This window comes from Choloepus didactylus, chromosome 2 (genome assembly GCF_015220235.1).
Source record: "Choloepus didactylus isolate mChoDid1 chromosome 2, mChoDid1.pri, whole genome shotgun sequence".
Classification (NCBI taxonomy): domain Eukaryota; kingdom Metazoa; phylum Chordata; class Mammalia; order Pilosa; family Megalonychidae; genus Choloepus; species Choloepus didactylus.
The window spans coordinates 162,070,582-162,082,797 of record NC_051308.1 but is presented as its reverse complement, the minus strand read 5'-3'; the positions used below and the strand labels follow the sequence as shown (position 1 = coordinate 162,082,797).

The following is a 12,216-nucleotide window of genomic DNA, read 5'->3' as shown; positions in this document are numbered from 1 at the left end:
ATTTGAAGAGGCCTGAAGAGGTGGCAGAGATAAAATACTTAATGAAATCTGTAATATCCCATATTCTTTGATAGTGAAAATAAAAACAAGCATTTCTTCTTGTTGCAAAACTATTCATCAGCAATTTATGTAGAACAAATGTTTTTGGTAGACAGCCATTCCCCAAGCAACAGCAGTCAGAGTATGTTAAGGTGAGATATTATGCAAGATCTTTTATGAACCCCTTGGTTCCTTCAATGTGATTCAAGAGTGGGATCATAAACAGGAAACTTCCAAACCAAACTAAGTAACACTATTTCCAAGTAACATTTAAACTAGAACTTTACAGAGGATCTGGTGACAGAAAAAGTGCACATTACTTTGATACAAGACTCTGTAATTTGCTAATATTTATAATCTTTAAATTGTTTACAACTTGCTCTTATCTTATTCAGCAATCTTGCTGAAGATGAGCATTCCCACACGATGTGCAATTTTGTCTTCAAACTTTTAATTTCTCTGGGTACAGAAGAAAAGCCCTGGACCCTTAATTGAGCAATTATTATTTCTTAAATGAATATAGAGTTTGAGGATACTGCCAAAATTTTTCTTTCATCCAAAGAACAAGTCTAGCATAGGCAGCTGTATAAGCATTGTCTGGCAAAACCCCAGCTCCAGGTAGAAGAGCCAAGTCAAGACTGAAAGGGGAACTCATTCTTCACCTCTAGTCATTCCCTGGCATCTACTGAGGTTCTTGAATGAGTGCCAGTTAGGACCAATTTACATGTCTCCTTGGAGGTTTTAGATAACTCATCACTAAAAACTGTTTGTTTTTCTCATTTAGACTGTTTCTCCAGAGCAGGATTTGCAAACTTCCTGCTGAATATGCTGTTTTCAGTGCATTGCTAGATTCCCATACCAACATAAAGCACTAATATTTGAAAAATTCAATAAGAAGTGACTCATCTTAACTCCCAGATCGAAATTTGTGGAGTGCTTCTACCACATTTTCTACAACATTGTCCCAGAATTCAAGCAACAGAGGATCAAGAGTTCATATGTGAACATTCATGGAATGTTCCTAGACAAGGAAGTTGTTACATAGTCTGCACCACTGTTTAAGCAATTCCAATTTTTTTTCAGTTTTTCTTTATAATAAGCTAAAATTCACTTTCCTGAAACTCCAACCGTTTGTCTTACTTTTGAAGATACCTACTGTCTTTTTAATCTAAGTCCTTCAAATATTTGAAGATAGGTTCCCTGCTTCTTCTCTCCTTTAGACTTATCTTTCTACTTAAACTTTTCCAGTTCCTTTAGTTACTCCTCAGGATATATGGCTTCACAACTTCATCATTAATAAGAAGTTGTCTTTTAATAACAATGTTTTGAACATAGTCTTCTAATACTCAGTTCAGGTAAAGTTAAAGAAATATAAGAACAGTATTTCAATAATCTTATAAGTTTGGCTAAGTTCTAATTGAAGGCTGTATTTAGCTGTTTCTAATATGTAAGATATAATCTAGAAATTGTATCAGCTACAGAAAGCAACTTTTTAGTTGCCTCTATTAATGAAAATATTACTAGACACTCCTAAATCATGATAAAAAAAACGGTGAAATATTCTATCAGCTACTGTTATAAAACTTCTCACCAGAGAGATATCACACCTTCAAGATAAAATGTGTGTTATTCAAATACAAATTTTAGCAGCCACTAAAATTGTTAGGAAGGTCTTAGATCAATTGGTTTTTTAATAACCGTTTTTAAAAATCAGATATTTTTATTACACAGTATCAATTAAAATAGGTCACTAGTTGCAAAATTTCAAATATTTATGAAAATATAATTAGCTACCACTTTAAATCAGATTTGGAGACAGTTTGACTAATCCCTATATACCTCCCCAAATTTCCCTAGATGTTTACAAAATGCTAAAGTGATGGTGTATTCAACAATGTAGACAGTTAACATTCACCCAAATGACATCAACAATTTAATGCATCATGCTTTTACTTCTCATTAACATTGCTGTATTACTGAAGATTGATCAATTTTTCTTCATGCTTGGCCCTCCATTTATTTTAAGTCAGATTCTCCACAGTTTTCCTGTTATAGTGGATTTTGCTTTGTCTTAACTATTTTCCTACTTCTCTTACCTGTATTCAAGAAATAGAAAATGGCTATTTGATGTGCCAATCTAAAGTATGTTCAGATAAAAGGTAAATAATTCAATAGGCTTGTCAAGGAGGAGTTGATATTTGAACATTGGAGGATATTTCCTTAATCATAGGCTCTCCTAATGGGGTCGTGTGACCCATGGAAGTGACTTGCTGGAGTGAGTTTTGAATTGGAAAAACTTCGAAAAGAAGAATGGTGACAGAAAGACCAAAAACAAAACAAAACAAACAAAAACCAAACAACAACACAACAACAACAAAAAAAAACAAATTAAGAAAGTCCAAATGCATATTCTTATAAAGTCTTACACTTGTACAGTAGTTACCAGCCTCTCTGAAAATACTTATATGTGTGGGTGGAAGCAACTTGCCCATCAAATTCTAAGAGGTGTTAGATTCCTCAGGACTTGGTAGTAAATTTGACTACACAATTTTGGCTTAAAGAGAAACGAGGAAGAAATATCTGATTAAAGTGTGCATTGCTGCTGAGGCAACTGAATGTTGCCATAGCAATTGAGATGAAATGTGCAAGAAGTGAGATAATTAAATCTAACCCCTTTAGTAGTTTTGACAGTCAATGCACTGCCAACAGGAAAAGTTATCTACAGTATTAAGATAAAACACATTCCTCATAGAAAGTCTCCTTGCTAATATTTTGTTGCTCCTTTTCTAAACACATTGCTTTGAGTGTCTAATTTGAATGTTCTCTTTTAGTAATCAAATACAGTTTTGACCTTGGTCTGCAGCTGCCTAGAATTTCTGCTGGTTTATTGTATCATGTGAGCAGACATCTATAAAAAATACCCAATTTTTTCCCCTAGTTCTTAAAAAGAGGATACTAAAGCAGAAGCTGTCATATTTGAGTTTAGAATTCAATAATATCTAGAACGTGCTGCCCTCTTCAGGAGCTGGTGCTTAAAAATACTTGTTTTTTTTTTTTTTTTTAGCATTTCAGAAACTATAAACTGAGTTGTAATATCAACAGTTATGATAATATTTTTATGAGCAGGCCATCACATAAAGTATTTCTAAGTATAAAATTTTCCATTGTAAGTTTCCAGTAAAAAAATACAAAATTTTGTAATAAATTATTAGTATTTATGATTGAATGTTCCTTTAAGAGTAAATGTATCTAAAAAAATAAGATATTTTCTATGTGAAAATCTAAGTAAGACCTTTCAAATCCTAACTTTATTCTTCAGCAAAGAATCTTTGTAAGTTTTGTGAAGATCGGTATTTGTAGCTTGAAATTTTAGCTATAAATTTCATTTACAGAAATACTATATTACTTGAGAAAATTATTCCAAATATACAAAACACATTGTATGTTTTATTCAACATTACTTAACTCAAAAAAAGGTGAAGGGTCTGAAATGCCATTTCCAGAAAATTTAAGTCTATCTTTTTTGCATATGTTATCTATTAAAATTCCCTTAGCCATCATCTGATTTTGACAGAATAATATGAAGTTGTTGTCTTTTTTTCTAAATTAGGTTTATGATATTTTAAAAATATAAAGGAACAGACAATGACCAATACCTAATAACATTAATTATAAGGATGTGAGAAAAGCATATTTTCTTACATCTATACATGTTCCCTTATATTAAAACTACTTATGCTAAGACATATTACTTCATATTTTTTTTTTTTTTTTAATCATCATTTTATTGAGATATATTCACATACCACGCAGTCATACAAAACAAATTGTACTTTCGATTGTTTACAGTACCATTACATAGTTGTACATTCATCACCTAAATCAATCCCTGACACCTTCATTAGCACACACACAAAAATAACAAGAATAATAATTAGAGTGAAAAAGAGCAATTGAAGTAAAAAAGAACACTGGGTACCTTTGTCTGTTTATTTCCTTCCCCTACTTTTCTACACATCCATCCATAAACTAGACAAAGTGGTGTTTGGTCCTTATGGCTTTCCCAATCCCATTGTCACCCCTCATAAGCTACATTTTTATACAACTGTCTTCGAGATTCATGGGTTCTGGGTTGTAGTTTGATAGTTTCAGGTATCCACCACCAGCTACCCCAATTCTTTAGAACCTAAAAAGGGTTGTCTAAAGTGTGCATAAGAGTGCCCACCAGAGTGACCTCTCGGCTCCTTTTGGAATCTCTCTGCCACTGAAGCTTATTTCATTTCCTTTCACATCCCCCTTTTGGTCAAGAAGATGTTCTCCGTCCCACGGTGCCAGGTCTACATTCCTCCCTGGGAGTCATATTCCACGTTGCCAGGGAGATTCACTTCCCTGGGTGTCTGATCCCACGTAGGGGGGAGGGCAGTGATTTCACCTTTCAAGTTGTCTTAGCCAGAGAGAGAGGGCCACATCTGAGCAACAAAGAGGCATTCAGGAGGAGACTCCTAGGCACAAATACAGGGAGGCCTAGCCTCTCCTTTGCAGCAACCGTCCTCCCAAGGGCAAAACCCATGGTAGAGGGCTCAACCCATCAAACCACCAGTCCCCCATGTCTGTGGTCATGTTAGCAACCATGGAGGTGGGGTAGGCGAATACCCCTGCATTCTCCACAGGCTCCTCAAGGGGGCACTACATCTTTTTTTTTTTTTTTTTTTTTTTTAACTTTCCCTTCTTTTTTCAAATCACCTGTATGAAAAAAAAAGTTAAAAAGAAAACAAACATACAATAAAAGAGCATTTCAAAGAGACCATAGCAAGGGAGTAAGAAAAAGACAACTAACCTAAGATAACTGCTTAACTTCCAACATGTTCCTACTTTACCCCAAGAAAGTTACATAATATAGCAACATTTCAGTGAACTTGTTCCTACTACAACCATCAGAAATTAACAGACCATAGTCATTTCTGGGCATCCCCAGAACGTTAAATAGCTTATCTGTTCTTCCTGGATTATTGTTCCCCCTTCCTTAATTGCTCTCTACTGCTAGTTCCCCTACATTCTACATTATAAACCATTTGTTTTACATTTTTCAAAGTTCACATTAGTGGTAGCATATAATATTTCTCTTTTTGTGCCTGGCTTATTTCGCTCAGCATTATGTCTTCAAGGTTCATCCATGTTGTCATATGTTTCACCAGATCGTTCCTTCTTACTGCCGCGTAGTATTCCATCGTGTGTATATACCACATTTTATTTATCCACTCATCTGTTGAAGGACATTTGGGTTGTTTCCATCTCTTGGCAATTGTGAATAATGCTGCTATGAACATTGGCGTGCAGATATCTGTTCGTGTCACTGCTTTCCGATCTTCCGGGTATATACCGAGGAGTGCAATCGCTGGATCGAATGGTAGCTCTATATCTAGTTTTCTAAGGAACTGCCAGACTGACTTCCAGAGTGGCTGAACCATTATACAGTCCCACCAACAATGAATAAGAGTTCCAATTTCTCCACATCCCCTCCAGCATTTGTAGTTTCCTGTTTGTTTAATGGCAGCCATTCTAACCGGTGTTAGATGGTATCTCATTGTGGTCTTAATTTGCATCTCTCTAATAGCTAGTGAAGCTGAACAGTTTTTCATGTGTTTCTTGGCCATTTGTATTTCCTCTTCAGAGAACTGTCTTTTCATATCTTTTGCCCATTTTATAATTGGGCTGTCTGTACTATTGTCATTGAGTTGTAGGATTTCTTTGTATATGCAAGATATCAGTCTTTTGTCAGATACATGGTTTCCAAAAATTTTTTCCCATTGAGTTGGCTGCCTCTTTACCTTTTTGAGAAATTCCTTTGAGGTGCAGAAACTTCTAAGCTTGAGGAGTTCCCATTTATCTATTTTCTCTTTTGTTGCTTGTGCTTTGGGTGTAAAGTCTAGGAAGTGGCCTCCTAATACAAGGTCTTGAAGATGTTTTCCTACATTATCTTCTAGGAGTTTTATGGTACTTTCTTTTATATTGAGATCTTTGGTCCATTTTGAGTTAATTTTTGTGTAGGGGGTGAGGTAGGGGTCCTCTTTCATTCTTTTGGATATGGATATCCAACTCTCCCAGCCCCATTTGTTGAAAAGACCATTATGGCTCAGTTCGGTGACTTTGGGGGCCTTATCAAAGATCAGTCGGCCATAGATCTGAGGGTCTATCTCTGAATTCTCAATTCGATTCCATTGATCTATATGTCTATCTTTGTGCCAGTACCATGCTGTCTTGGCAACTGTGGCTTTATAATAAGCTTCAAAGTCAGGGAGTGTAAGTCCTCCCACTTCGTTTTTCTTTTTTAGAGTGTCTTTAGCAATTCGAGGCATCTTCCCTTTCCAAATAAATTTGATAACTAGCTTTTCCAAGTCTGCAAAGTAGGTTGTTGGAATTTTGATTGGGATTGCATTGAATCTGTAGATGAGTTTGGGTAGAATTGACATCTTAATGACATTTAGCCTTCCTATCCATGAACATGGAATATTTTTCCATCTTTTAAGGTCCCCTTCTATTTCTTTTAGTAGAGTTATGTAGTTTTCTTTGTATAGGTCTTTTACATCTTTGGTTAAGTTGATTCCTAGGTACTTGATTTTTTTAGTTGCTATTGAAAATGGTATCTTTTTCTTGAGTGTCTCTTCAGTTTGTTCATTTCTAGCATATAGAAACATTACTGACTTATGTGCATTAATCTTGTATCCCGCTACTTTGCTAAATTTGTTTATTAGCTCTAGTAGGTGTATCGTTGATTTCTCAGGGTTTTCTAGATATAAGATCATATCATCTGCAAACAATGACAGTTTTACTTCTTCTTTTCCAATTTGGATGCCTTTTATTTCTTTGTCTTGCCGGATTGCCCTGGCTAGCACTTCCAGCACAATGTTGAATAACAGTGGTGACAGCGGGCATCCTTGTCTTGTTCCTGATCTTAGAGGGAAGGCTTTCAGTCTCTCACCATTGAGTACTATGCTGGCTGTGGGTTTTTCATATATGCTCTTTATCATGTTGAGGAAGTTTCCTTCAATTCCTACCTTTTGAAGTGTTTTTATCAAAAAGGGATGTTGGATTTTGTCAAATGCTTTTTCAGCATCTATTGAGATGATCAATTGATTTTTCCCTTTCGAGTTTTTAATGTGTTGTAATACATTGATTGTTTTTCTGATGTTGAACCATCCTTGCATGCCTGGAATGAACCCCACTTGGTCATGGTGTATGATTTTTTTAATGTGTCTTTGGATTCGATTTGCAAGTATTTTGTTGAGGATTTTTGCATCTATATTCATTAGGGAGATTGGCCGGTAGTTTTCCTTTTTTGTAGCATCTTTGCCTGGTTTTGGTATTAGATTGATGTTAGCTTCATAAAATGAGTTAGGTAGTGTTCCATTTTTTTCAATGTTTTGAAAGAGTTTGAGTAAGATTGGTGTCAGTTCTTTCTGGAAAGTTTGGTAGAATTCCCCTGTGAAGCCATCTGGCCCTGGGCATTTATTTGTGGGAAGATTTTTGATGACTGATTGGATCTCTTTGCTTGTGATGGGTTGGTTGAGGTCTTCTATTTCTTCTCTGGTCAGTCTAGGTTGTTCATATGTTTCCAGGAAATTGTCCATTTCTTCTACATTATCCAGTTTGTTGCCATACAGTTGTTCATAATATCCTCTTATAATTTTTTTAATTTCTTCAGGATCTGCAGTTATGTCACCTTTTTCATTCATTATTTTGTTTATATGGGTCTTCTCTCTTTTTGATTTTGTCAGTCTAGCTAGGGGCTTGTCAATCTTGTTGATCTTCTCAAAGAACCAACTTTTGGTGATATTTATCCTTTCTATTGTTTTTTTGTTCTCTATGTCATTTATTTCTGCTTTAATCCTTGTTATTTCTTTTCTTCTACTTGGTTTAGGATTGGTTTGCTGTTCATTTTCTAGCTTCTTCAGTTGATCCATTAGTTCTTTGATTTTGGCTCTTTCTTCCTTTTTAATATATGCGTTTAGTGCTATAAATTTCCCCCTTAGCACTGCTTTTGCTGCATCCCATAGGTTTTGGTATGTTGTGTTCTCATTTTCATTCGTCTCTATATATTTAGCAATTTCTCTTGCTATTTCTTCTTTAACCCACTGATTGTTTAGGAGTGTGTTGTTTAACCTCCAGGTATTTGTGAATTTTCTAAGTCTCTGATGGTTATTGACTTCTAATTGTATTCCATTGTGGTCAGAGAATGTGCTTTGAATAATTTCAATCTTTTTAAATTTATTGAGGCTTGTTTTATGTCCCAGCATATGATCTATTCTGGAGAAAGTTCCGTGAGCACTAGAAAAGTATGTGTATCCTGGTGATTTGGGATGTAATGTCCTGTAGATGTCTGTTAAATCTAATTCATTTATCAGATTGTTTAGGTTTTCAATTTCCTTATTGGTCTTCTGTCTGGTTGATCTATCTATAGGAGAGAGTGATGTGTTGAAGTCTCCCACAATTATTGTGGAAACATCAATTGCTTCCTTTAGTTTTGCCAATGTTTCTCTCATGTATTTTGTGGCACCTTGATTGGGTGCATAGACATTTATGATTGTTATTTCTTCTTGCTGAATTGCCCCTTTTATTAGTATGTAGTGGCCTTCTTTGTCTCTCAAAACATCCCTGCATTTGAAGTCTATTTTATCTGAGATTAATATTGCTACACCTGCTTTCTTTTGGCTGTAGCTTGCATGAAATATTTTTTTCCATCCTTTCACTTTCAATTTCTTTGTGTCCCTGTGTCTAAGATGAGTCTCTTGTATGCAACATATTGATGGTTCATTTTTTTTGATCCATTCTGCGAATCTATATCTTTTAATTGGGGAGTTTAATCCATTTACATTCAACGTTAAAACCGTGAAGGCATTTCTTGAATCGGCCATCTTATCCTTTGGATTATGTTTGCCATATTTTTCCCTCTCTCTATTAATATCCTTTATTGTACCCATACCGAATCTCTTTAGTACTGAACCTTTCTCCAAGTCTCTCTGTCCTGTCTTTGTTTCTCTGTCTGTAGGGCTCCCTTTAGTATCTCCTGTAGGGCAGGTCTCTTATTAGCAAATTCTCTCAGCATTTCTTTGTCTGTGAAAAATTTAAGCTCTCCCTCAAATTTGAAGGAGAGCTTTGCTGGATAAAGTATTCTTGGCTGGAAATTCCTCTCTCTCAGAATTTTAAATATATCGTGCCATTGCCTTCTCGCCTCCATGGTGGCTGCTGAGTAGTCACTACTTAGTCTTATGCTGTTTCCTTTGTATGTGGTGAATTGCTTTTCTCTTGCTGCTTTCAGAACTTGCTCCTTCTCTTCTATGTTTGACAGTGTGATCAGTATATGTCTCGGAGTGGGTTTTTTTGGATTTATTCTATTTGGAGTTCGCTGAGCATTTATGATTTGTGTATTTATGTTGTTTAGAAGATTTGGGAAGTTTTCCCCAACAATTTCTTTGAATACTCTTCCTAGACCTTTACCCTTTTCTTCCCCTTCTGGGACACCAATGAGTCTTATATTCGGACGTTTCATATTATCTACAATATCCCTGAGGTCCATTTCGAGTTTTTCAATTTTTTTCCCCATTCTTTCTTTTATGCTTTCATTTTCCATTCTGTCATCTTCCAGGTCACTGATTCGTTGTTCAACTTCCTCTAGTCTTGTACTATGAGTGTCCAGAATCTTTTTAATTTGGTCAACAGTTTCTTTAATTTCCATAAGATCATCCATTTTTTTATTTAGTCTTGCAATGTCTTCTTTATGCTCTTCTAGGGTCTTCTTGATTTCCTTCATATCCCGTACTAGGGTCTCATTGTTCATCTTTAGTTCTTTGAGTAGCTGCTCTAGGTGTGTCTCTTCTGGTCTTTTGATTTGGGTGCTTGGGCTTGGGTTATCCATATCGTCTGGTTTTTTCATATGCTTTATAATTTTCTGTTGTTTTTGGCCTCGTGGCATTTGCTGTCCTTGATAGGGGTCTTTTAGGGTTTGTAGACCAGTTGTAGTCCTTATCTCTAATTTATCAGATCTACAGCTTCGTGGAGTACACTTTCTCTAACTAACCAGCAGGTGGCGTCCACGAGCCACCTGTTCTCCACAAGCCAGATCTCCCCTGCTTAGCCTTTTTGGTGAGTGGGGGAGTGAGTCTTGTGGGGCCCAATTGGTGTCCCAAGCTTGCGTGTGTAGTTGGTGTTGCCTGCCCTGTATGTGGGGCGTGTTTCTGGGCAGTCGGGGAGGGGGGGTGGCCCTAACAATCAAATCTCCCTGATGATCCTAGAGTTTTAAAGCTACTGCAATAGTCTAATCCTTCAGTTCAGTCCTGCCACAGTTTGTCTCTGCCACTGACCCACAAGTCTTTGGTATTGGCGTATGGCTCCTGAGACTTGCAAGTGGGCCCCTCTTCCAGGCCGTGCACCCCGGGTCCTCTGTTGAGGGATGACTGTGCTATGTCACAGGTGAGTGCCGTCCCCCCAGGGCAGTTCTGGGCTGCTGGGCTGTGTTGGGAGGCTCCCAGTCTGCTCAAATGATGGCTGAATGGGGCTCTGTTAATTCACACTGCTCCCCCTTCCCAGCTCTGGGACATTCAGCTGAGGTTGCAGGGAAGGCTAATGTCCACGCCCAGTTTTGTGGTGTGTGCCTGTTATTTGAAGCACTTCCGTCACACTGGGTTGTCTGGGGCAGCTCTGGGCTATGGGGCTGGCGATGGGCAGGAGTGTTTCCTGTCCACCAGGATGGTGGCTGTGAGCGGACACCCCCCTTTTCTTGGGAAGTTGTGTTGTTTAGTGAATTTTCTCAGCCACTGGATTATTGCCTTTTGTCTCAGAGCTCTCTTATTTCTGCTCTTGACTTGACGTGCCCAAATTTCAATTCTTTGAAGCTTTCTGTATTGAGCTTCTTAGAGTAATTGTTTTAGAAAAAGCAAAAAGGATTTAAAAAAAAAAAAACAAAAAAAAAAACGGCCCTCCTCAGAGATCTAATGGGTTATTGAAATGCTAATAGACAAAGCAACCAGGGCCATTAAGGAAAGGTGCCCTGGGCAGAGAGATCAGACTTGCTTCGGGATTTGCATATGCGCCTCAAGGCCTGATCTCCGCCCTTCCCCTTTCTGTGTTCACCAGAACTCCAAAAATCCTCTGCTTTTACTTTGGAGCTTCTCGTGTTGTTTTCCTTCTATGCCCGTCTCCTCTCTGCTGGGCTGGCTGCTCTCAGAGTCTCTGGTGTCTGGCCTCAGTCTATCTATGGTTGGAGTTTGAATCAGTAGAATGAGTTTCCGATGAGAGCAGCCACTGCAATTCTCCCTTCTCCTTCCTGGAGCTGACAGCCCCTCCTCCCCCGGGACTGAGCCTGGCAGGGAGGGGCGCGGGTCCCCTGGCCGCAAAAACTTACAGATTTCGCTGATCTCAGCAGTTCCACGTTTTCATGAGTGTTGTATGAAGTATGCCCAAAGACAGATTGCTCTGTGGTGTCCAGTCCACGCAGTTCCTGGCTTTTTACCTACTTTCCTGGAGGAGTAACTAAAACATACAGCTCACCAGTCTGCCATCTTGCCCCGCCTCTCATTACTTCATATTAATTACTAAAAATCAAAGTATGTGTTAATAAAAAAAAAATTTTAAGTACACAATGAACTCAAGAATAAATATCTTTTGAAAATACAATTTGTCCTAATTCTTATCATGTGATGTAATTAAAACCTTGTTTTCAATCAAGAGAAAAGAAGATAATGAATGCTTCTTTCTTATTTATTTACTGTGGAAAAGTAGGAAATTGGACTCCTGATTTTGTTTCTTAGCCCTACATCTGACTTTCAGTGCAAGATTCCAAACAGGAAATTTATTTACCTTTAAATGGATATATGGTCATTAATGTTGACTTCGGGAAAGTAGAATGCACTCCAATCTTCCCCTAAAATGTTTATATACAGGTGTTCCATCTATATGAAGGAAAAGTACAACTGAGCTGAAGGGAAGAGAGAGAGAGGAATAATAATAACAATAATAAAAAATTATTGACAATCTTCTCTTAATCCTATAATATTTGTTTTGAGGAAAATAAAACGTTTTATTCCCTGAATTGGAAATACTTATCACAACAGTTACTTAATCAGAAAGTAGCTCTGTCCAAAGGCATGTAATACATGTTGAAGAATTCTTTAGAATACTGGT

General features: G+C 37.2%; 1 protein-coding gene across 1 annotated transcript in view; it reads left to right on the top strand.

Moving 5' to 3' along the window:
- The window catches only part of ADGRL2 (adhesion G protein-coupled receptor L2), a 502,012-nt gene that overhangs the window by 260,737 nt on the left and 229,059 nt on the right, over window positions 1-12,216 (top strand). The gene's annotated exons all lie outside the window — the stretch shown is intronic.